Genomic DNA, 24441 nt, shown 5'->3' with positions numbered 1-24441 from the left:
AGAGCATGCGAAATATACACAAACACTGATCTCTGGCTGAAGGAGACTCGAGTCTCCTTCAGCCAGAGATCAGTGTTTATATATATATATATATATATATATATATATATATATATCATATGCTTGTGCGCCTTATCTGCAGGAAAATACGGTAAGTGGTAGTTTCAACTGTCAAGTTATAAGCCTACAATGCTTAGTGGTTGCTTAATTTTTTTATATATATGTGGTAACTTGACTCCGACAAAGCAGAGACGAAGCTTCAAGCCTTTTGTGAAAACAGTCTATTTACACTATTTTAGTGTGAAGGTCTGTAATCAGTTCAAGCTGTGGACACCTCGTAGCTGTTTTGTGACTTGCTCCAACTCCTTACGTGAGTAGCATGCTGGGAGGAAGTCATGCATGCCATGTGCAGTTCCGATATTATGGAGGAAACCGAAGAATCACACCAAGAATTGTTAGTTCTGTATCACAAGTGTCGGGAATTTCATCAGACAATCAATCCAAAATAACATGATACCCTTCTGCAATCAGGCTGGTGGAACATTTAGAGGATATCCCTGTTCCGGCACCACCATCCTGGGTAGATATGTTACCCCCGTGGATGATGAATTAGCCACTACCTCAGATTCCCACTATGAACCGGCTGGAGTCAACAGTCAGGAACTGCATCTGGTGTCTGCAAAATACCAGAACGATCCTGTGCGCGATCTTACGTCAAACCGAAGGAAGATATCTTCGCTGGACCTCAAATTCAGAAGTTGATAAGTGATCCTCATTTTGAGGAAACTCTCCGAGATGCTGAACTGAGAACATGCGTGGCATTCAAGAACACTTGTGCAGGTTTCTTGGCCAGTCATCACAGTGATGATTACAGAGATTTTACATGAGAGTTAGTGACAGCATATCATCTACTGGGATGTCGGATGTCCCTCAAGATTCATTTCCTCCATTCTCACCTTGACTTTTTCCCGTCAACCTCGATGACGACACTGATGAACATGGTGGAGGATTTCACTAACACACAACCATTACGGAGAAGAAATAACAGGGAGACCTGATGATCACTTTGATGGACGACTACTGCTGGACACTGTTACGGGAAAGCCATACGCAAAACAAGTGAAAAAAGTCTGAAAACTGTGATGTAAATATGTTTGTGTGTCTGTATGGAAATTTCTATTAGTTCTTTACGTATATATATATATATATATATATATATATATATATATATATATATATATATATATATATATATATATATATATATATATATATATATATATATATATATATATATATATATATATATATATATATATATATATATATATATATATATATATATATATACGTATGATTCTTAGGTAATATGTAACGTGTGAAACTTCAAACTTAAATAGCCAAAATATTGATCATAAAAATTTAAAGTTAGATAATAATCGGGACGTCAAAGTTAGCTTAAAACAACCAATTTTATTTCTGAACTAGACAAAAAAGATCAATGTTGTAGGCCAGTGTGATAAACGAACCGAGGACCGAGCTTCCACCACTCTTTGCGCTGAAGAGTCCATATAAAAAATAATCTGTGAGACATAGGAAGGGCGACCTTTGGGGCCGCAAAACGTGTCATGCAGTGGACAACAGGACGTCCATCTTTATTTATATACCAACCACGTTGGGTCGGGATCGTCAGGGGGAAAATTCTTGCAGCTGTGTCTGCAAATGGCAGCCTGATAGCTTGCTGCAGTATGTTGCATAAGTGAATTCCTGAGCGGTTGTGAACGCTTCTTTTGGTGGGCTCCTGATTGTTACCCAACTGTGTAGACAATGCATGTTTTTTTTCTCGATATTTGTGTTCCTCGGCCCCTTGACTACGATAAAGACGTGTGTGTGTGTGTGTGTGTGTGTGTGTGTGTGTGTGTGTGTGTGTGTGTCATCTGCATCACAGATAAGAGGCTGGCAGCTTCCTGCTGCATGATTCACATACAGCAGGAAGTGACCATAAGACTCCTCTGGGTTGAACATGAGAACGATAGCGTGCTGTTTCTTGCTGCAAGTTCATTGTACTGATCCATCACAGGTTCATTGTACTGGTCCACTAAGTTCATTGTACTGGTCCACTAAGTTCATTGCACTGGTCCAATAGGTTCGCTGTACTGGTCCACCACTAAGTCCATTGTACTGGTCTACTAGGTTCACTGTGTTGGTCCACCACTAACTTCATTGTACTGGTCCACTAAGTTCATTGTACTGGTCCACTAAGTTCATTGCACTGGTCCAATAGGTTCGCTGTACTGGTCCACCACTAAGTCCATTGTACTGGTCTACTAGGTTCACTGTGTTGGTCCACCACTAACTTCATTGTACTGGTCCACTAAGTTCATTGTACTGGTCCACTAAGTTCATTGCACTGGTCCAATAGGTTCGCTGTACTGGTCCACCACTAAGTCCATTGTACTGGTCTAATAGGTTCACTAAGTTGGTCCACCACTAACTTCATTGTACTGGTCCACTTGGTTCACTGTACTGGTCCACCACTAAGTGCAATGTATTGGTTCACAACTAAGTTCATTGTATTGGTCCACCACTAAGTTCATTGTACTGGTCCACAAGTAAGTTCATCATTCTAGTCCACCATTAAGTTCATTGTGCTGGTCCACTAAGTTCATTGTACTGGTCCACCATTAGGATCATTGTACTGGTCCACCACTAGGCTCATTGTACTGGTCCACAACTAGGTTCATTGTACTGGTCCACCACTAGGTTCACTGTACTGGTCCACCATTAGGACCATTGTACTGGTCCACCACTAAGTTCATTGTACTGGTCCACAACTAGGTTCATTGTACTGGTCCACCACTAGGTTCACTGTACTGGTCCACCACTAGGCTCATTGTACTGGTCCACAACTAGGTTCATTGTACTGGTCCACCATTAGGTTCACTGAACTGGTCCACCATTAGGACCATTGTACTGGTCCACCACTAAGTTCATTGTACTGGTCCACAACTAGGTTCATTGTACTGGTCCACCATTAGGATCATTGTACTGGTCCACCACTAGGCTCATTGTACTGGTCCACAACTAGGTTCATTGTACTGATCCACTAAATTCATTTTACTGGTCCACCACTAAGATCATTGTACTGGTCCACCACTAGGCTCATTTTACTGGTCCACCATTAGGTTCATTGTACTGGTCCACACCTGTACTGAGTATCGTTGTGTCACCAAGCTGTTCTCTGCTCTTTTCAACTTTCCACAGGAAACACGTTCTTGCCCTGTGTGTGTGTGTGTGTGTGTGTGTGTGTGTGTGTGTGTGTGTGTGTGTGTGTGTGTGTGTGTACTCACCTAGTTGTACTCACCTAGTTGAGGTTGCGGGGGTCGAGTCCGAGCTCCTGGCCCCGCCTCTTCACTGATCGCTACTAGGTCACTCTCCCCGAGCCGTGAGCTTTATCATACCTCTGCTTAAAGCTATGTATGGATCCTGCCTCCACTACATCGCTTCCCAAACTATTCCACTTACTGACTACTCTGTGGCTGAAGAAATACTTCCTAACATCCCTGTGATTCATCTGTGTCTTTAGCTTCCAACTGTGTCCCCTTGTTGCTGTGTCCAAACTCTGGAACATCCTGTCTTTGTCCACCTTGTCAATTCCCCTCAGTATTTTGTATGTCGTTATCATGTCCCCCCTATCTCTCCTGTCCTCCAGTGTCGTCAGGTTGATTTCCCTTAACCTCTCCTCGTAGGACATACCTCTTAGCTCTGGGACTAGTCTTGTTGCAAACCTTTGCACTTTCTCTAGTTTCTTTACGTGCTTGGCTAGGTGTGGGTTCCAAACTGGTGTGTGTGTGTGTGTGTGTGTGTGTGTGTGTGTGTGTGTGTGTGTGTGTGTTGACCAGGTCTTGGTTGAAAATTAGCTAATCCAGTCTTCTTAGCACACACACACACACACACACACACACACACACACACACACACACACACACACACACACACACACACACACACACACACACACGCACACAAAAGCGCATTAATTACGTCATGTGCGTCAAAATGTGATCAGATTTCGTTGAATGAATGTAATATGCTTGCCACACGGAGTTTGGGAATGAGAGTCGTGGCATAAGGTATTGGAGCGCCTGGACGAGGGGTGAGAGCAGTGGTTATTATTATTATTATTATTATTATTATTATTATTATTATTATTATTATTATTTATTTATTACTATATTTTATTTTTATTATTATTATACGCAAGAACACTTCCCATTGACTCGCGAAATTGTAATGACACGATTGCAAACAAACCATACCACGGGTGGGGTTTGAACCCGCGGTCAGTCTCAAAACTCTAGACCGTCGCGTTAGCCACTGGGCCAGCTAGCTTCAATAAGCTTCATCCAACTATGTATATTTCTAGGTGTAGAAATATCTTATTGAAGCTAGCTGGCCCAGTGGCTAATGCGACGGTCTGGAGTTTTGAGACTCTCTGACCGCGGGTTCAAACCCCACCCGTGGTATGGTTTACTTCCCCCTTGACCTTCGAGGTAGAGGGATGACAAAAAAAAATAAACCGCGCGTCTAAGCTTTCGACGCGTCGACGCACTTCTTGTGCGTCGACGAAGACGTCTTGATGACCGTTAAAAGATGGTTCAGGTTTCAATCTTTTTTTTGGTGTTAAAAATAAAACGATGGTGTAGCTGTCAGCAGGTTAGCACCTCAGATGGTGCAGCTGTCAGCAGGTTAGCACCTCAGATGGTGCAGCTGTCAGCAGGTTAGCACATCAGATGGTGTAGCTGTCAGCAGGTTAGCACCTCAGATGGTGTAGCTGTTAGCAGGTTAGCACCTCAGATGGTGTAGCTGTCAGCAGGTTAGCATCTCAGATGGTGCAGCTGTCAGCAGGTTAGCACCTCAGATGGTGCAGCTGCTAGTACGTCGACGCTTCAGATGGTTAGGATATGTGAATAAGACTCATGTTGCAACACAGATGGTGCAGCTGTAATTAGGTCAACACCTCGAATGGTGCGTCTGTCAGCAGCTGCCACAGTGGAGATGCTCACAGCACGTGAAGAAGACTGATTAAGATGAGTTTGTCCAGGTGTTGTGCGGTGGATCAATCAATCACCTGAGACAACGTCACCCTCTCTCTCTCTCTCTCTCTCTCTCTCTCTCTCTCTCTCTCTCTCTCTCTCTCTCTCTCTCTCTCTCTCTCTCTCTTAATACGGGGCATCTCAAGGTCTGGCTGACTAGAACCCGGACACTACACGGTGATGTGTTCACGCAGTTACCGCGGTGTTGCTGCTGCTCACCTGTGAGGTAACAGTGGTACACACAACCTGCTTGGAGTCTCAACACACGTTTCTCAGGCAATTTAGTTATTTTTTTTATTGCATATCACAGTTTGGGTGTATTCGGTCACAGTTTAGGTAACTTCAAACACACTTATGTGTCTTCGTAGCTACTTCAGTAACCTGGTCACGGTAGTTCAGTTTAAAGGATTTACTTGTTTAAGCGTAACTCGCAACCATAGAGTTGAAAACTGGACAGATATCTTTCTGATAGCCATCTGGCATACTTAACCGACAGATACCTCACCACTATATCATATCTGGAATACCGGATAGATGAAAGTGCCAGTCACCTTCTCTGTCGGCACGGAATAGTCCAAGCAGGATGTCGACCATGACAATATAAGTCACCCAAAATGTTGAAAGTGGACCCCACCCATGCAGGAAGGCACTCAGGCGAGCCATGAGTAAGTCCACAATTTTCTTGGATGCTTCGTTCTTCAGTGCAGCAGTGAGCTGCGCTGAAGAACGAAGGACGTTCTGGTGAAACTCATGCACTGCACCAGTTTGTGCTATTTAGAGCTGAAATACCTTAAATGCAATGGAACTCGAGCCACTTTGCAAAGCCTGTCCACATTAACCTTAACAACCAATTGATCTTCAAGAACATGGAAAAGTGATGCAAATAGACATTTTATACACTTATATACAAATAGACGTTATATACACTTATATACAAATAAACATTGTATAAACTTACATACACCTTAATGCAGTAATTTGTTCTAAAGCTGCAGCATATCAGTATTTATTCATTAATCTCAGTTTTATACCATAACTCTAGGTCTTTCGTGTTGCAATCAACACATCATCAGGAGCTTGCAATGTTGCAGAAATAGAGTGAGAAAACCAGGAAGGTCCGTCCATGTGAATGGCTCTCCCATTCTTGAATTTCCTACTCTATTTCTGCAGCATTGCACGCTTCTGAGGTGTTGATTGCAACACGAAAAGCCTAGAGCTGACAGTCAACTCCCCCTGTGGTTGTTTTCCATCTTCTATCGCTTGTCCGCGATTACTGCATAACTTAACAATTCGGTATAATCCATCATATGGTTTTGTACAAGTATAATTCAGAGACGAAGATGACTGGAAGTCACAGGGACGTCTGGTCCACCAGCCTGGTGTTTATATTTCAAGAATCAAACCCCGACTTTGTTATTGACATTGCAAGTGTCCCCTGTATCATTTGGTACAGAAAGGAAGGTATATATAATACAGAGGGAGGATACATATGGTAGAGAGGGAGGAGGATACATATGGTAGAGAGGAAAGAGGATACATGTGGTAGAGAGGAAGGAGGATACATATGGTAGAGAGGGAAGAAAATACATATGGTAGAGAGGGAAGAAGATACATATAGTATAGAGGGAGGAGAATACATATGGTAGAGAGGAAGGAGGATACATATGGTAGAGAGGAAGGATACATATGGTAAAGAGGGAAGAGGAAGAAGGGTAAGTTACATGGCCCTGACTCCCTTCACCAGGAACCACAGTTTTTACACAAAGGCGGATGTGTCCTACCTCTTATTCCATCCCACCCCTCCTTTCCCTACCTTCCTCCCCTCCCTTCCCCCCGTCCATCCTCCATCCTCTCGTTCACAACTTCCTCATCTCCTCAAACCTCTCTCATCCCTTCCACATGCCATCATCATGACACTTCTCATTATATAGCAAGTAATTAGTAATAACTAGTATCGAGATTACTCTTAATCCTAGCTATGTTAATTATCAGAGAAAATCAACCTAGAATGAATATATATATATATATATATATATATATATATATATATATATATATATATATATATATATATATATATATATATATATATATATATATATATATATATGCTGTGTGATGGAATATGGCAACTATTAAAAGCGTATTTTTGTTCCCACAATATAATATTTATGGCAGAGTACACAGATAACAAGTACATAGGGGAGAGGAGCTCACGACGACGTTTCGGTCCGACTTGGATCAGTGTGACTTTGCAAATGGTCCAAGTCGAGCCGAAACGTCGTTGTAAGCACCTCTCTCTCCTGTGTGCGAGTTATTTGTGTATTGTTCCAGTCACGGTATTGTGCCTTTTTGTTATTCATGGGAGAATATTTCCATTGTGTGTCTTCCCACTATATAAATCTCATGATAGAATAAGATTAATGCACACTGCGGGTGCTCCCTTCATGTTACTTGCTACTTTTGGATGTAATTCACCCCGGGGTGAATTACAACCGTGAATGGGCAAGCTTCTTAACACCCTTACTGCCCTTGCCCGTGTGCCCAGGGTAGCAGAAAGGAGTTACTTGCATGCTCTTCCTCCTCACTTGCTCGGGGATCGAACCTAGTATCTGGCGTTCATGCGACTAAGACTGCCTACCGAACTACAAGATGGTGCTAATATATTGGTGTTTATACGCTGGTGTTTACACACTGGTGATTATACACTAGCTCATCACCGTACTGAACAAGGTAGTGAGGATGCCAGGGTTACTAGTCATCATCGTACTGAACAAGGTAGTGAGGATGCCAGGGTTACTAGTCATCACCGTACTGAACAAGGTAGTGAGGATGCCAGGGTTACTAGTCATCACCGTACTGAACAAGGTAGTGAGGATGCTAGGGTTACTAGTCATCACCGTACTGAACAAGGTAGTGAGGATGCCAGGGTTACTAGTCATCACCGTACTGAACAAGGTAGTGAGGATGCCAGGGTTACTAGTCATCACCGTACTGAACAAGGTAGTGAGGATGCCAGGGTTACTAGTCAACCGTACTGAACAAGGTAGTGAGGATGCCAGGGTTACTAGTTATCACCGTACTGAACAAGGTAGTGAGGATGCCAGGGTTACTAGTCATCATCGTACTGAACAAGGTAGTGAGGATGCCAGGGTTACTAGTCATCACCGTACTGAACAAGGTAGTGAGGATGCCAGGGTTACTAGTCAACCGTACTGAACAAAGTAGTGAGGATGCCAGGGTTACTAGTCATCACCGTACTGAACAAGCTAGTGAGGATGCCAGGGTTACTAGTCATCACCTTACTGAACAAGGTAGTGAGGATGCCAGGGTTACTAGTCATCACCTTACTGAACAAGGTAGTGAGGATGCCAGGGTTACTAGTCATCACCGTACTGAACAAGGTAGTGAGGATGCCAGGGTTACTAGTCATCACCGTACTGAACAAGGTAATAAGGATGCCAGGGTTACTAGTCATCACCGTACTGAACAAGGTAGTGAGGATGCCAGGGTTACTAGTCATCACCGTACTGAACAACGTAGTGAGGATGCCAGGGTTACTAGTCATCACCGTACTGAACAAGGTAGTGAGGATGCCAGGGTTACTAGTCATCATCGTACTGAACAAGGTAGTGAGGATGCCAGGGTTACTAGTCATCACCGTACTGAACAAGGTAGTGAGGATGCCAGGGTTACTAGTCATCACCGTACTGAACAAAGTAGTGAGGATGCCAGGGTTACTAGTCATCACCGTACTGAACAAGGTAGTGAGGATGCCAGGGTTACTAGTCATCACCGTACTGAACAAGGTAGTGAGGATGCCAGGGTTACTAGTCATCACCGTACTGAACAAGGTAGTGAGGATGCCAGGGTTACTAGTCATCACCGTACTGAACAAGGTAATAAGGATGCCAGGGTTACTAGTCATCACCGTACTGAACAATGTAGTGAGGATGCCAGGGTTACTAGTCATCACCGTACTGAACAAGGTAGTGAGGATGCCAGGGTTACTAGTCATCATCGTACTGAACAAGGTAGTGAGGATGCCAGGGTTACTAGTCATCACCGTACTGAACAAGGTAGTGAGGATGCCAGGGTTACTAGTCATCACCGTACTGAACAAGGTAGTGAGGATGCCAGGGTTACTAGTCATCACCGTACTGAACAAGGAAGTGAGGATGCCAGGGTTACTAGTCATCACCGTACTGAACAAGGTAGTGAGGATGCCAGGGTTACTAGTCATCATCGTACTGAACAAGGTAGTGAGGATGCCAGGGTTACTAGTCATCACCGTACTGAACAAGGTAGTGAGGATGCCAGGGTTACTAGTCATCACCGTACTGAACAAGGTAGTGAGGATGCCAGGGTTACTAGTCATCACCGTACTGAACAAAGTAGTGAGGATGCCAGGGTTACTAGTCATCACCGTACTGAACAAGGTAGTGAGGATGCCAGGGTTACTAGTCATCACCGTACTGAACAAGGTAGTGAGGATGCCAGGGTTACTAGTCATCACCGTACTGAACAAGGTAGTGAGGATGCCAGGGTTACTAGTCATCACCGTACTGAACAAGGAGTGAGGATGCCAGGGTTACTAGTCATCACCGTACTGAACAAGGAAGTGAGGATGCCAGGGTTACTAGTCATCACCGTACTAAACAAGGTAGTGAGGATGCCAGGGTTACTAGTCATCACCGTACTGAACAAAGTAGTGAGGATGCCAGGGTTACTAGTCATCACCGTACTGAACAAGGTAGTGAGGATGCCAGGGTTACTAGTCATCACCGTACTGAACAAGGTAGTGAGGATGCTAGGGTTACTAGTCATCACCGTACTGAACAAGGAAGTGAGGATGCCAGGGTTACTAGTCATCACCGTACTGAACAAGGTAGTGAGGATGCCAGGGTTACTAGTCATCACCGTACTGAACAAGGTAGTGAGGATGCCAGGGTTACTAGTCATCACCGTACTGAACAAGGTAGTGAGGATGCCAGGGTTACTAGTCATCACCGTACTGAACAAAGTAGTGAGGATGCCAGGGTTACTAGTCATCACCGTACTGAACAAAGTAGTGAGGATGCCAGGGTTACTAGTCATCACCGTACTGAACAAGGTAGTGAGGATGCCAGGGTTACTAGTCATCACCGTACTGAACAAAGTAGTGAGGATGCCAGGGTTACTAGTCATCACCGTACTGAACAAGCTAGTGAGGATGCCAGGGTTACTAGTCATCACCGTACTGAACAAGGTAGTGAGGATGCCAGGGTTACTAGTCATCACCGTACTGAACAAGGAAGTGAGGATGCCAGGGTTACTAGTCATCACCGTACTGAACAAGGTAGTGAGGATGCCAGGGTTACTAGTCATCACCGTACTGAACAAGGCAGTGAGGATGCCAGGGTTACTAGTCATCACCGTACTGAACAAGGTAGTGAGGATGCCAGGGTTACTAGTCATCACCGTACTGAACAAGGTAGTGAGGATGCCAGGGTTACTAGTCATCACCGTACTGAACAAGGTAGTGAGGATGCCAGGGTTACTAGTCATCACCGTACTGAACAAGGTAGTGAGGATGCCAGGGTTACTAGTCATCACAGTACTGAACAAGGTAGTGAGGATGCCAGGGTTACTAGTCATCACCGTACTGAACAAGGAAGTGAGGATGCCAGGGTTACTAGTCATCACCGTACTGAACAAGGTAGTGAGGATGCCAGGGTTACTAGTCATCACCGTACTGAACAAGGTAGTGAGGATGCCAGGGTTACTAGTCATCACCGTACTGAACAAGGTAGTGAGGATGCCAAGGTTACTAGTCACCACCGTACTGAACAAGGTAGTGAGGATGCCAGGGTTACTAGTCATCACCGTACTGAACAAGGTAGTGAGGATGCCAAGGTTACTAGTCATCACCGTACTGAACAAAATAGTGAGGATGCCAGGGTTACTAGTCATCACCGTACTGAACAAGGTAGTGAGGATGCCAGGGTTACTAGTCATCACCGTACTGAACAAAGTAGTGAGGATGCCAGGGTTACTAGTCATCACCGTACTGAACAAGGTAGTGAGGATGCCAAGGTTACTAGTCATCACCGTACTGAACAAGGTAGTGAGGATGCCAGGGTTACTAGTCATCACCGTACTGAACAAGGTAGTGAGGATGCCAGGGTTACTAGTCATTTCAGCTGCCCTCATGCCATCAAGAAGTAGTTACGTGTAAATGCAGCCTATAGCCCATCTTTTTTTTTTTTTTTGCCGTTCTTAAGAAAATACAAGGCTCGAAGTCGGATGATACGCCACGCACTGCCCGCCATAACCTTCTCCTCCTCCCTCAGAACCCCACCATCATTTTTCTGGTAATTGCATCTCTTCTTCGTAGGCGCCGACCGCGCCTCTGGCGGAAATACAGAGGTCGCCACTACGGGAAAAATTATTATTATTATTATGTATTCACTGGGAAACAGTCATCCCGTAGGGTTCATACAGCGCCTGGGGAATGGAAGGGGGGAGTGGGGTAATCAGGTTTGGTCCAAGGAGAGGGCGGTACGATCTAATTCCCTGAATTAAGAGTTTCTAGAAGGCAGCTTCTTGAAGACAGTTTCTTGATGGCAGCCTCTTAAAGGCAGCTTCTTGAAGGCAGCCTCTTGAAGGCAGCGAGCCAGCCAATCAGCGAGCGTCGGTACCTGGTTATGCAAGCGAGCCAGCCAATCTGCGAGCATCGATATATGGTTGTGTAAGCGGACCAGCCAATCAGCGAGCGTCGATATACGGTTGTGTAAGCGAGCCAGCCAATCAGCAAGCGTCGGTACCTGGTTATGAGTCAGTTCTTAGTGCTGGCATTATTCTCCACATGACCACTCCATCGCCTTAATTGTACCTCCCTCTCCCAGTGTGGCTCCTCCATCATCCTCTCTGGCTCCTTCATCCCTCTTCCTGGCTCCTCCATCATCCTTATGGCTCCTCCATCCTTCTCCCTGGCTTCTTTCTCACCCACCATGGTTCTTGCATCCCTCTGCCTGGCTCCTCCATCCCTCTCCCTGGCTCCTCCATCCCTCTCCCTGGCTCCTCTATCCTTCTCCCTGGCTCTTCCATCACCCTTCATGGCTCTTCCCTCCCTGGCTCCCTCTCGCTGAGTGCTATAGCACCGTCTGAGGCTCGGGGATTCCTGGAACGAAAACAATGACTTAAAAAACATAATGATATATGATGAGGCGGTGGGCGGGAGGAAAGTGGGTAATTTGCATATTCTATAATGTGTTGTGGCGCGGGCCACCACATAGCCTTTCTCCCTACGTGTTGGCCACCTGCTGCATCTCCACCCCCTGCTCCTGTGCTGTGTTGGCCACCTGCTGCCCCTTCACCCCCAGCTCCTGTGCTGTGTTGGCCACCTGCTACCCCTTCACCCCCAGCTCCTGTGCTGTGTTGGCCACCTGCTACCCCTTCACCCCCAGTTCCTGCGCTGTGTTGGCCACCTGCTGCCCCTTTACCCCGGCCTCCTCTACTGTGATGGCCACCTGCTACCCCTTCACCCCCGGCTCCACTGTGATGGCCACCTGCTGCCCCTGCACCGCCGGCTCCACTGTGATGGCCACCTGCTGCTCCTGACTCAGTCCGCTGTTCCTCTGAAATGGATGAGGAAACGGAGGTAAACTCAATGGCCCAAGAGATCAGATATCACTAACGCCGAAGAAAGAAACCTAGAGGGCGGGCCAAAGAGTTGCGTCTCCGCCTTGCAAACAATTCGGCGAACAATACTCTGGTGTACAGGTGTCCAATTACTGTGGGATTCCAATAATTATATTTGAGTAACTATTTACTAACATACCGAGGCCCTACATATATATTATTGCTTCAAGAAATGTTGAGATGCGCGCTGAGGCGGCTGTCAGCAGCACCTCTCATAATGTTATGTTATTATTGCTTTCATGGGAAAGCCCTAACCCAGGAGGGGTTCTGCAGGGCCTGAAAATGAGAGGTAATCATCCTTGATTGAAGGTAGCAGAAATTCCCTTGAAAAATATGCTGTTATAACCGTCGTAACTAGTGACCGTTGGCAGCATATGTGGAGCCTAGCACAAGTATCAGCCCCTGGCAGCATACATAGAGCCTAGCACAAGTTTCAATCCCTGGCAACATACCCAAGAAATGCCGAACGTGAGGAAATTTGAAGATAAAACGAAAGCTAATCCGAGCACAGTAAAAAGCTCATCTCCACAGGGCACTTTGACGTTTCCTTTACTCTGTCGTCCCGCTATCAGACACAACTTATTTCAACTGCTTAGATATGAACTCAAAAGTAGGCCATAAAACGTAGTTATATATGCTCAAAGACCGGAAGGAACTTTTTTTTTTAAGATCTATAAATACATTGTCAGACAAACTAACATTTAGAGAAGAAACGAAGGAAAATGGAGACTAAATCCAGGAAAATGATAAGATGAATTATGAAAACATGAGAAGCCAAGCCAACTATGGGATTCTTCCAAACGCTTGTGATTCCTCGCTTAAAATACTGTTGTCTGTTTACATTTTCCTTCGAGACACGTGAGATACATGAACTAAAACACACATACATTCATTTAAACCATACCCCGGCCGGGATTGAACCCGCGGTCAGAGAGTCTCAAAACTCCAGACCGTCGCGTTAGCCACTAGACCAGCTAGCCACAATAAGATTCGTCCAACTAGGTATATTTCTACACCATAGGAAGGTTAGCACAGGCACCACTGTGACCACAAATGCAAGTTTTTACAGACGAATCTCCAGCTAGCGTGGCCGTGACGAACTCTAGCTCAAGTCCCCTCACTGCCGTTAACATGACTCACGAAATCGTAAGTTTTGAGACTCTCTGACCGCGGGTTCAATCCCGGCCGGGGTATGGTTTGTTTGCAATCGTGTCATTACGATTTCGTGAGTCATACATTCATTTTATTCACAGACTCATTGAAACATTTTGACTATTGGGACAACCTCTAGGCGACTGATCTTCACGGCAATAACAATGCTAGGTGAGATAAGTGAAAATACAATAAAAAAGAAATAGTGGTCCATTACTCTTTATCCTTTATGAAGAAATACAGGAAAGTAAATATTGCCGAAATAAAGATCAATAGTTAGACTCGGAATGTACCCACAAAATTTATTTCACTTGGGTGGGTATGAAGTGAAAAAAAAAGTTATTATCATTATGCTATTATTATTGTTCTTGTTGTTATTGCATCACTAAACAAGTTATGAGTGCTAGCCTCGCCTCCGTAAGTGACCAGGACACAGGTACCTGTGTGATACTAGTAGTGACCAGGACACTGGTACCTGTGTGATACTAGTAGTGACCAGGACACAGGTACCTGTGTGATACTAGTAGTGACCAGGACACAGGTACCTGTGTGATACTAGTAGTGACCAGGACACAGGTACCTGTGTGATACTAGTAGTGACCAGGACACTGGTACCTGTGTGATACTAGTAGTGACCAGGACACTGGCACCTGTGTGATACTAGTAGTGACCAGGACACTGGTACCTGTGTGATACTAGTAGTGACCAGGACACTGGTACCTGTGTGATACTAGTAGTGACCAGGACACAGGTACCTGTGTGATACTAGTAGTGACCAGGACACAGGTACCTGTGTGATACTAGTAGTGACCAGGACACTGGTACCTGTGTGATACTAGTAGTGACCAGGACACTGGTACCTGTGTGATACTAGTAGTGACCAGGACACGGGTACCTGTGTGATACTAGTAGTGACCAGGACACTGGTACCTGTGTGATACTAGTAGTGACCAGGACACGGGTACCTGTGTGATACTAGTAGTGACCAGGACACTGGTACCTGTGTGATACTAGTAGTGACCAGGACACTGGTACCTGTGTGATACTAGTAGTGACCAGGACACGGGTACCTGTGTGATACTAGTAGTGACCAGGACACTGGTACCTGTGTGATACTAGTAGTGACCAGGACACAGGTACCTGTGTGATACTAGTAGTGACCAGGACACAGGTACCTGTGTGATACTAGTAGTGACCAAGACACTGGTACCTGTGTGATACTAGTAGTGACCAGGACACAGGTACCTGTGTGATACTAGTAGTGACCAGGACACAGGTACCTGTGTGATACTAGTAGTGACCAGGACACTGGTACCTGTGTGATACTAGTAGTGACCAGGACACTGGTACCTGTGTGATACTAGTAGTGACCAGGACACGGGTACCTGTGTGATACTAGTAGTGACCAGGACACTGGCACCTGTGTGATACTAGTAGTGACCAGGACACAGGTACCTGTGTGATACTAGTAGTGACCAGGACACAGGTACCTGTGTGATACTAGTAGTGACCAGGACACAGGTACCTGTGTGATACTAGTAGTGACCAAGACACTGGTACCTGTGTGATACTAGTAGTGACCAGGACACAGGTACCTGTGTGATACTAGTAGTGACCAGGACACAGGTACCTGTGTGATACTAGTAGTGACCAGGACACAGGTACCTGTGTGATACTAGTAGTGACCAGGACACTGGTACCTGTGTGATACTAGTAGTGACCAGGACACAGGTACCTGTGTGATACTAGTAGTGACCAGGACACAGGTACCCGGGTGACACCAGCAGCGACCAGGACACAGGTATCTGCATGACTTCCAGCTGTCACTACAGGCTTCACAACCTTGTAAAACCGGCGTCCCTGCTAGCCACAGTTTATTCAATACACTCAACGAGCGCCATTTCTCCTCTTCGAGTTTCAGTGATTTTCATGGACTCCGAAAGCCCTAAACCCGAAGGAGCCATAGAGAACCTAGAAACTGAGAGGTAATCAGGTTTGATTTATTTATTACTATATTCATTGAGATCACTAAACAGTAGGGAGGGGGGCAGGGTCGTACAGGACCTGGGAAAAAGGAGGCAATCAGATTCGACCTGCGGTAGGATAGTTCAGCTTTATATTGAGTCAAGAGTCCCTCGCCGGCATCAAGGCACCTTCCTTTATGAGGCTGAGGCTGGAGATTAATCTTACATTCAAGCTGTTGCAAAACCATCAGTAATTCCTCTTATCACCTTCTCGCACGGAGACAGAACTCACAAGCACTAGGCACGTGACTTCTGCTAAGAGTACACGTATTACTGCCAGAAATTTGTGCTGTCTGCCTTTGTCACATTGTACGAGTCATTTTATTTTATTTTACCATTAGTGTTTTAATAACATTTTGGGTTTCAATTCTTTTTTTTAATATGAGCAGTAAAAGCTTCTTTTGTCTACCAAATAATGTGAGAATCACTGTTACTAATATATCTATATTTATGAGTCGGGTTCTCTAGTCGTAGTAGAATTTTTTTTAACACATCGGCAGTCTCCCACTGAGGTAGGGTGACCCGAAAAAGAAGAAAATATATCACCGTCACTCATTCAATCACTGCCTTGCCAGAAGCGTGCTGTCATCACAGACCGATGACCCTCCAATATGCAGCATCAACACCCACTCCTTCAGAGTGCAGGCACTGTGCATTCCACCTTCAGGACTCAAGTCCGGCTAATCGGTTTCCCCTGAATCCGTTCATAAATACAACCTTTATCACACTCCAACAGCACCTCGAGTTATAAAAACCCTTTGCCTCCACTTACTCCTATCTAACACGCTCACACAACCCTGTTGGATCTCTGTTGGATGTCTAAGTAGTACTTGTCTAGTATAAAAGGCACCCCAGTGATGACACTCCCTTGATGGCGCCACCTTGAAGAGCTCGTTAAAAAAATGGGGGAGAAACTGCAGAAACAAAATGCGCTCTTTCTTCCTGAGAATCCCTGAGGTAGTTCCCTTTTAGACTCATGTTGACACCATTTAAAGAGTTGTAACTCATTTGCCAAGAATGTTGAGTGACAATCATTATGAGTAAGTATATGAGAAATGTTTGAATGTGTTGCCCATATTAAGGTACTCCTTTTTAATTCATCAGTCTCTGCTGGTACTCCTCCCCTCACACAGGTGAGGAAGGCTATGGCTAGGCAGTAATATGACCGAGATGACCTATGGCTAGGCAGTACTAGCAATACGAAGTACTGTAGCTAACCCGTAATGTGGCTACGCTCTGCTATGGCTAAGTTGTACTATTTCTAAGTTGAAATCTGGCTAGTTAGTAATAGTTGGGCAGTACTATGACTAATAAACGTTCAGTGTTGCTGCTGGTCGAAGTTGAGCGTCAAAAGATACTACTCATCATGTTAACTCTCTCTCTCTCTCTCTCTCTCTCTCTCTCTCTCTCTCTCTCTCTCTCTCTCTCTCTCTCTCTCTCTCTCTCTGGGGGATGACACTACCCAGAAGCCTGAGGAAGCAAATAGATCACAGTACAAACGTTCACACTCTACCGTCACCGTCGCTTTTTCCCCAAGGTCCCGAGATACAATAATAATAATGTAAAAAAAATAACATTACGTTTGCTTAGGTGGTTTGGCGAGTGTCTCGAACCTGACCGGATTATGATTAGCCCTTACGTATCATGATTTTTTTTGACTTCAAGTTATATAAACAAGCATGAAAGGTTAAGTAATATATATATATATATATATATATATATATATATATATATATATATATATATATATATATATATATATATATATATATATATATATATATATATATATATATATATATATATGAGAGAGAGAGAAACTACCACAATGAAAAATAACTCAAGGAAAATGCTTAAGCACTTTCGTGTATTTACACACATTTTACATTTTTTAAAGGACTTAGAGAAAGGAGAATTAGGTAAATGCTTCCTACAGGTTCCTAAGTAACCTAAAAGTGAACTGTCTTTGAAGAAGGTTGCAAATGCATGAGTTACTAATAGATGCAATTATTCACACGTAACAGACCCTATCCAACCATATAGTGTACCTCGTTGCGCACTTCATAAAAGATATGTGAAGTGCGAGGGACAGTAGCTCCTCTGTTGAGAGCCTAGTAGTGTGAAGTGCGAGGGACAGTAGCTCCTCTGTTGAGAGCCTAGTAGTGTGAAGTGCGAGGGACAGTAGCTCCTCTGTTGAGAGCCTAGTAATGTGAAGTGCGAGGGACAGTAGCTCCTATGTTGAGAGCCTAGTAGTGTGAAGTGCGAGGGACAGTAGCTCCTCTGTTGAGAGCCTAGTAATGTGAAGTGCGAGGGCCAGTAGCTCCTCTGTTGAGAGCCTAGTAGTCACTCCTGTTACCCTTCGCCCAGTAACCTTTGGCTTGTATTTCAACAGCATTAACGTGAAGCGACAGAGGACGGGTTGCCGCAAGCGGATGTAACACCTGTCTCTCACACGGCAGCTTTGTTTCTTATCACATACCCCAATTATCTTGTCAAGAGGTCCCTCTCCTATAAAAAGCAGTAGGTGAGAAAATACATATTTGGGTTCCAGCATAGACAACAAAAAACGAAGGTTGTCGTGTACCATAGTTTACCAGCGACGGCTTTCACTAGGCTTGGGTGAGCTTCCTGGCGATGTTTAGCTCTCCTGGTGATTTACTAGTTTGTGTGAGAGTCCTGACGAGGTTCAGTTCTTGTGCTGCTTCACTACGTTTGAGTGAGCGTTCTGACGAGGCTCGATTCCTGCTACTTCACTAGATTTAAGTGAGCGTCCTAAAGAGGCTCGATTCTCCTTCTGCTCCACTAGACTAGAGTGAGCGTCTTAGCCAGGTTCAGCTCTCCTGTTTCTTCACTAGACTTGGGTAAGCAACCTAATGTGGTTCAGTTTTCCTGCTGCTTCACTAGGTTTGATTGAGGGGAGGCCCTGCCAAGGTTCAACTTTCCTGCTGCTTCACCAAGCTTCGGCAAACATCCTGCCGAAATTCAGCTCTCCTGCTGGTGGAAAGTCCATCATACTGAAGGATGGTCAAGTCTGTAATTGTCTCTGGCCACATTGTGGTTCCCAAGGCATGCTGGGAATCCCAACACCGCCTTCACTCACCACGCTCATCATCCTGTCTACCCACGCCCTCCCCCTCCCCATCACCTTCCAGCCACGCCCAGTTTTCCTGTGTAGGGGATAGGCTATCCTACGAGACAGCAGTTCCCAAGAGATAGTAACTCCGGTTATGCTGGAAGGAAACCTTTGGAGCTGCCGTTGCTGATGAGCGCTTCATGAAATGCTGAAGTCACCCAGCTCAGGCTGACAGATTTCAATACCTTATATAAGTCCCATCCTGCGTGATGTAATATGACGGGGAAACATAGTTAGCTTTTGTTCCCACGGTGTAGTTATAAAATAGGGTAGCAGCTTACTGCTAAATGTATCCATCAGTGTGTCATTTCCTAACCACACCTACGCCCATTCACGCCATACGGCAACGCTTCCCTTCATTCGTCTCTGTCCATTCCACGCCACCTCCTCATCTCTACCCTCTGGCCACACCCCTCACCTTTACTTCTGCCTGGTTCATCCCTCATTTCCACCCCTTTGTCACGCCCACCTTATCTCTCTTCATTTCCATTAACGGTCACACCCTCTTCTACAGGGCCGTTGATCAGGCCCTGATCCACCGGGAGGACTGGTCGTGGACCGGGCCGCGGGGGCGTTGATCCCCGGAATTCCCTCCAGGTAGGTAGACACCCCGCATAATCGCCCCTCCCCCCCCCACCGTCCATCTTCCCTTCCTTTTTCTTTAGCGTCTACAGTGAGATAACAAATAATTCTCATAATTTCTCCTTCATACCTCCCCACACACTCTCCCCATACTCCACACACTCTCCCCATACCCCCACACACTCCCCATACTCCACACACTCTCCCCATACCCCCACACACTCCCCATACCCCACACACACATTTTCCAACATTCCCCCCCCCCACACACACATTTCCATATCCTCCCGCACACTTCCCAAATACAAGAACCCCAATGGGAATAAATCACTTTGACTATTTTTTGGTTATCTTAGGTAATTATGTATGATAATTGTACTTACGTATACTTGTACCTAAATAAACCTGTTTACTTACTTAATCCCGCTATACACACACACACACACACACACACACACACACACACACAGCGTGGACCTAGTAGCGATCAGTGAAGAGGCGGGACCAGGAGCTGTGAATCGACCCCTGCAACCACTATTAGACAAGTACAATTAGGTGCGTACACACACACACACACACACACACACACACATGAATGCAAGGTTTTGAAGACTGGGGAAGGGACACAAAGACCGGAAACTGGGACAGAGACTACAGACCTACCTCAAGGAGAAAGACCTAGGGGTGAGCAATGTGCGGAGCATATTGCCAGAGGCACACATCAACAGATTATCCTCTGCGATCAATGCTCGTTTGGCGAATTTAAGAGTAGCCTTCAAGAATCTCAACAGTGTCATTCAAGGCCCTTCATACAACATGGCAGGTTCATCTAGGAGTGTGAAGTACTAGTATGGAACCATACCTGATCAAAAATGCCAAGAAACTGGAGAAAGTGCAGAGGTTTGCAACGTAATTAGCTTCCGAGCGAAGGGATATGTGCTATAAGGAGAGATTATGAGAGAAAAACTTTGACATAAGAGGAAAGAAGGACTAGGGGGTGATATGATAATAACATACAAAATACTGAGAGGAATTGATAGGGTGGACGGGGAAAGCTGTTCGAAAGTTCGAGAGGCGGGAAACAGGAACACAAGGGCACAGGGACGCCAGGACGTATTTCTTCAGCGTTAGAGTGGTCAGGAAGTGGAATAGTAAACACAGAATCTGCGTAATTTTGATCAGAGGTACGACAAGGCTCCCGAGAGTAAACCGAGTAGCGGCCAGTGGAAAAAATCGGGGCCAGGAGTTGAGAATCAACCCCTGCAACTATATAGCGGTTAAACACACTCACACACACACACACACACACACACACACACACACACACACACACACACACACACACACACACACACACACATGATGGATCAGAGTGGGCCGTAAAACAAAAGCATAAAAGGGATGATTGCTTCACGAATCACACCAGCAACAAGTAATGCCGCTTAAACATACACACGCTGTGAAAAATTCCCACGGTGATATAAATAAAAGATTTAAATGCAAGAGAGACGAGGCTAAAGACCGCTCCAGGCATTATCCAAAGATACAAGAATATGAAGCAAAAAATATCATTTTTTAATATACTGAGGGATATAGGTACATACATATACATACATATATATATATATACATATATATATATATATATATACAGATTTATATATATATATATATATATATATATATACAGTATATATATATATATATATATATATACATTATATATATACATTATATATATATATATATATATATATATATATATATATAATGTATATATATATATATATATATATATATATATATATATATATATATATAAAATATATATATATTCAACAAGGCCGTCTCCCACCTTGGCGGGGTGACCTGAGAGCTTAATTTAAACCCTACTTTGGAGATAATGAAACCTCAATTTAAGGCTCACCTACAGCTTTATCAAACCATGGTGTGAAGAGGACAGGTGGGAGCACTTGCTAGGCTTGCGTGCAATGAACCACAGATCACTTGAAATTTATTGCACAAAATGAGAGTTTAGTGTTATCTAGCCATGTTATTTTCACTTTTAAATCATTGCCCAAAAAACGTCGGCAGTTTTAAAAAAAAACTCAGACTATAGCATAAATATGATTCTACATTAAAGCTAGGATATCAACAGTAAAGCTAGGATGTCAGCAGTAAAGCTAGGATGTCAGCAGTAAAGCTAGGATATCAACAGTAAAGCTAGGATATCAACAGTAAAGCTAGGATATCAGCAGTAAAGCTAGGATATCAACAGTAAAGCTAGGATATTAACAGTAAAGCTAGGATATCAGCAGTAAAAACTAGGTTATAAAGAGTAAAGCTAGGATTGCCAAGATGGGTTAATTCAGAAATCTTAACCTACAGCATCATTGCCACTTCCAGGTTGAATCCGAAAAGTAAGGAGGCAGCTCCAGTTCATTGGATCAAGAGCCCTTTACCGTCATCAAGGCGTTCCCGTCCCTGAAGGGACTTTAGAGACAAACGCCGATGGGTGCTGAGGCTCCTAGTATCGCATTCTGATATCGTAGGTTCCTGGTATTATATTCTGATATCGTAGGCACCTAGTATCACATCCTGATATCGTAGGTTCCTGGTATCACATTCTGATATCGTATATTCCACACTCAAATCCAAAGGGCTGCAATAGACTCTCTTATTAAGAATTAGAATGAGAACATCATCCGGCCTAATGAATATTACATTCATTGTCCTCTTAGAGCAGCCAAACAGTGGCTCAGCTCTGCAGAGTCATTACTGGAAGTCTTTGAGTAAGCTCCCCTCTCTCCAGTGTATCATTCCTGGGAGTACGTGTCTGGCTCCCCGTGGGTGTCCTGGGACAGTGTGTGTGTGTCTAGCTCCTCCGAGGGTGTCCCGGGACAGTGTGTTTTTACGCCCCCTAAAGTGTCCTGGGGCAGTGTGTAAGGCCCCCCAGGCTGTCCAGGGACTGTGTGTAAGGCTTACCAGGGTGTTCTGAGATAGTGTGTGTGCGTATACGCCCCCCTCATACGGAGCATCGTCTCCTGAAGTGTGTAGGCTTCTCTCAGGGTGCCCTTGAACAGTATGTGTGCGTGTGTAGGCTCCCCCAGGGTGTGACTCCTGGAACAATACGTGTAAGTTCTCCAAGGTGGGGCTCCTAGGACAGCGAGTGTGCGTGTGTATGTGTGTGAAAGCTCTCCAAGGTAAGATATTAATATGAATGGTTTGTCACTGGGCTCCCTAGAGTGCGTCGTCACGCTGTACCAGTACAGAGCGACGACATAGCGGGCGGTGTTGAAACAAAACACTGCCTCTCGCGCCCCTTGCTGTACATTGTGGCATTCTCACAGCGCCACCTGTCTGCCATTGATGCTACGTTACGTTACTTTTCGAAGCGTCTGTAGTGGATCTAACCGAGACTACCTGAAATACTGAATGTTCCAGCTTAGGTTAGCTAAGTAAAGTTTGTCGGGAATCTGTTTTCTGGAGGCAGGATGGTAGTACCTCTCTGGGTGGTGCTGTGGCAGGACGGTAATACCTCCCTGGGTGGTGTTGTGGCAGGACGGTAATACCTCCCTGGGTGGTGCTGTGACAGGACGGTAATACCTCCCTGGGTGGTGCTGTGGCAGGACGGTAGTACCTTGCTGGTTGGTGGTGTGGCAGAACGGTAGTACCTCCCTGGGTAGTGCTGTGGCAGGGCGGTAGTACCTCCCTGGGTGGTGCTGTGGCAAGACGGTAATATTAACCTCCCTGGGTGGTGCTGTGGCAGGACGGAAGTACTTCCCTGGTTGGTGGTGTGGCAGGACGGTAGTACCTCCCTGGGTGATGTTGTGGCAGGACGGTAATACCTCCCTGGGTGGTGCTGTGGCAGGACGGTAATACCTCCCTGGGTGGTGCTGTGGCAAGACGGTAATACCTCCCTGGGTGGTGCTGTAGCAGGACGGTAGTACCTCCCTGGGCGGTGCTGTGGCAGGACGGTAATACCTCCCTGGGTGGTGCTGTGGCAAGACGGTAATACCTCCCTGGGTGGTGCTGTAGCAGGACGGTAATACCTCCCTGGGTGGTGCTGTAGCAGGACGGTAGTACCTCCCTGGGCGGTGCTGTGGCAGGACAATAGTACCCCGTTAGTTAATGGTGTGGCAGGACGGTAATATCTCCCTGGATGGATGCTGTCTACTGATTTGTCGCCGACATCTGCGCAACAATACGTATAATATAACCCCTGGCTGCTATATACAGCGCAGTATGTACAATACACCAGGCGGAAGCTATACAACAAAAAATCCTAATAACATAGCTGGAACAATTCACCAGTAACCTATAATTTGGAAAGGGCGCTTTATGAAGATCAAGGGTTCTTATTTTTTGAGGGGGTTACGTACTCTCCTTGAAACTGTTGATAGCCATGGGCCCCCCTCGAAAGAAAAATGCAAAACACATAGACACACGATTTAAAAAAAAGAAAACTATGAACAAACACTAGGACATATTTATTAGATGACGTTTGAGTCCTGGGGCCCTGATCACTTCTAACATTCCCTAGTGTTTGCTAAAGTGTCTTATTAAACCAATTTGTTGGTAACTATTACCAAGGTTTATACCACATAGGCACTGCCTATGTGGTATAAACGTACATACTGTACATGCACACAGGGGTACTTTTCAGGAACCTTAGCAAGTAGGCATTCACGGTGACCCTATGCACGGCGTATGTTAGGTATATCTTAGAGTATTCAGCGCCAGTATTAAACTCGCATCTGATAAGGCACGT

General features: G+C 45.1%; 1 protein-coding gene across 3 annotated transcripts in view; it reads left to right on the top strand.

Annotated features, from left to right (window-relative positions):
- LOC128693955 (uncharacterized) overlaps window positions 1-24441 on the top strand; it is a 123070-nt gene that overhangs the window by 29494 nt on the left and 69135 nt on the right. The window contains exon 2 of one of the 3 annotated variants that reach the window (XM_070090935.1): window positions 19603-19685. The exons of the other annotated variants lie outside the window; for them this stretch is intronic. The gene's annotated coding sequence lies outside the window, so the exon portion shown is untranslated. The remainder of the gene's footprint in view (window positions 1-19602; window positions 19686-24441) is intronic. 3 annotated transcript variants of the gene reach the window in all.

The sequence above is a fragment of the Cherax quadricarinatus genome, chromosome 33 (assembly GCF_038502225.1).
Source record: "Cherax quadricarinatus isolate ZL_2023a chromosome 33, ASM3850222v1, whole genome shotgun sequence".
Taxonomy (NCBI): domain Eukaryota; kingdom Metazoa; phylum Arthropoda; class Malacostraca; order Decapoda; family Parastacidae; genus Cherax; species Cherax quadricarinatus.
This window is presented reverse-complemented; position numbering and strand designations above follow the sequence as displayed.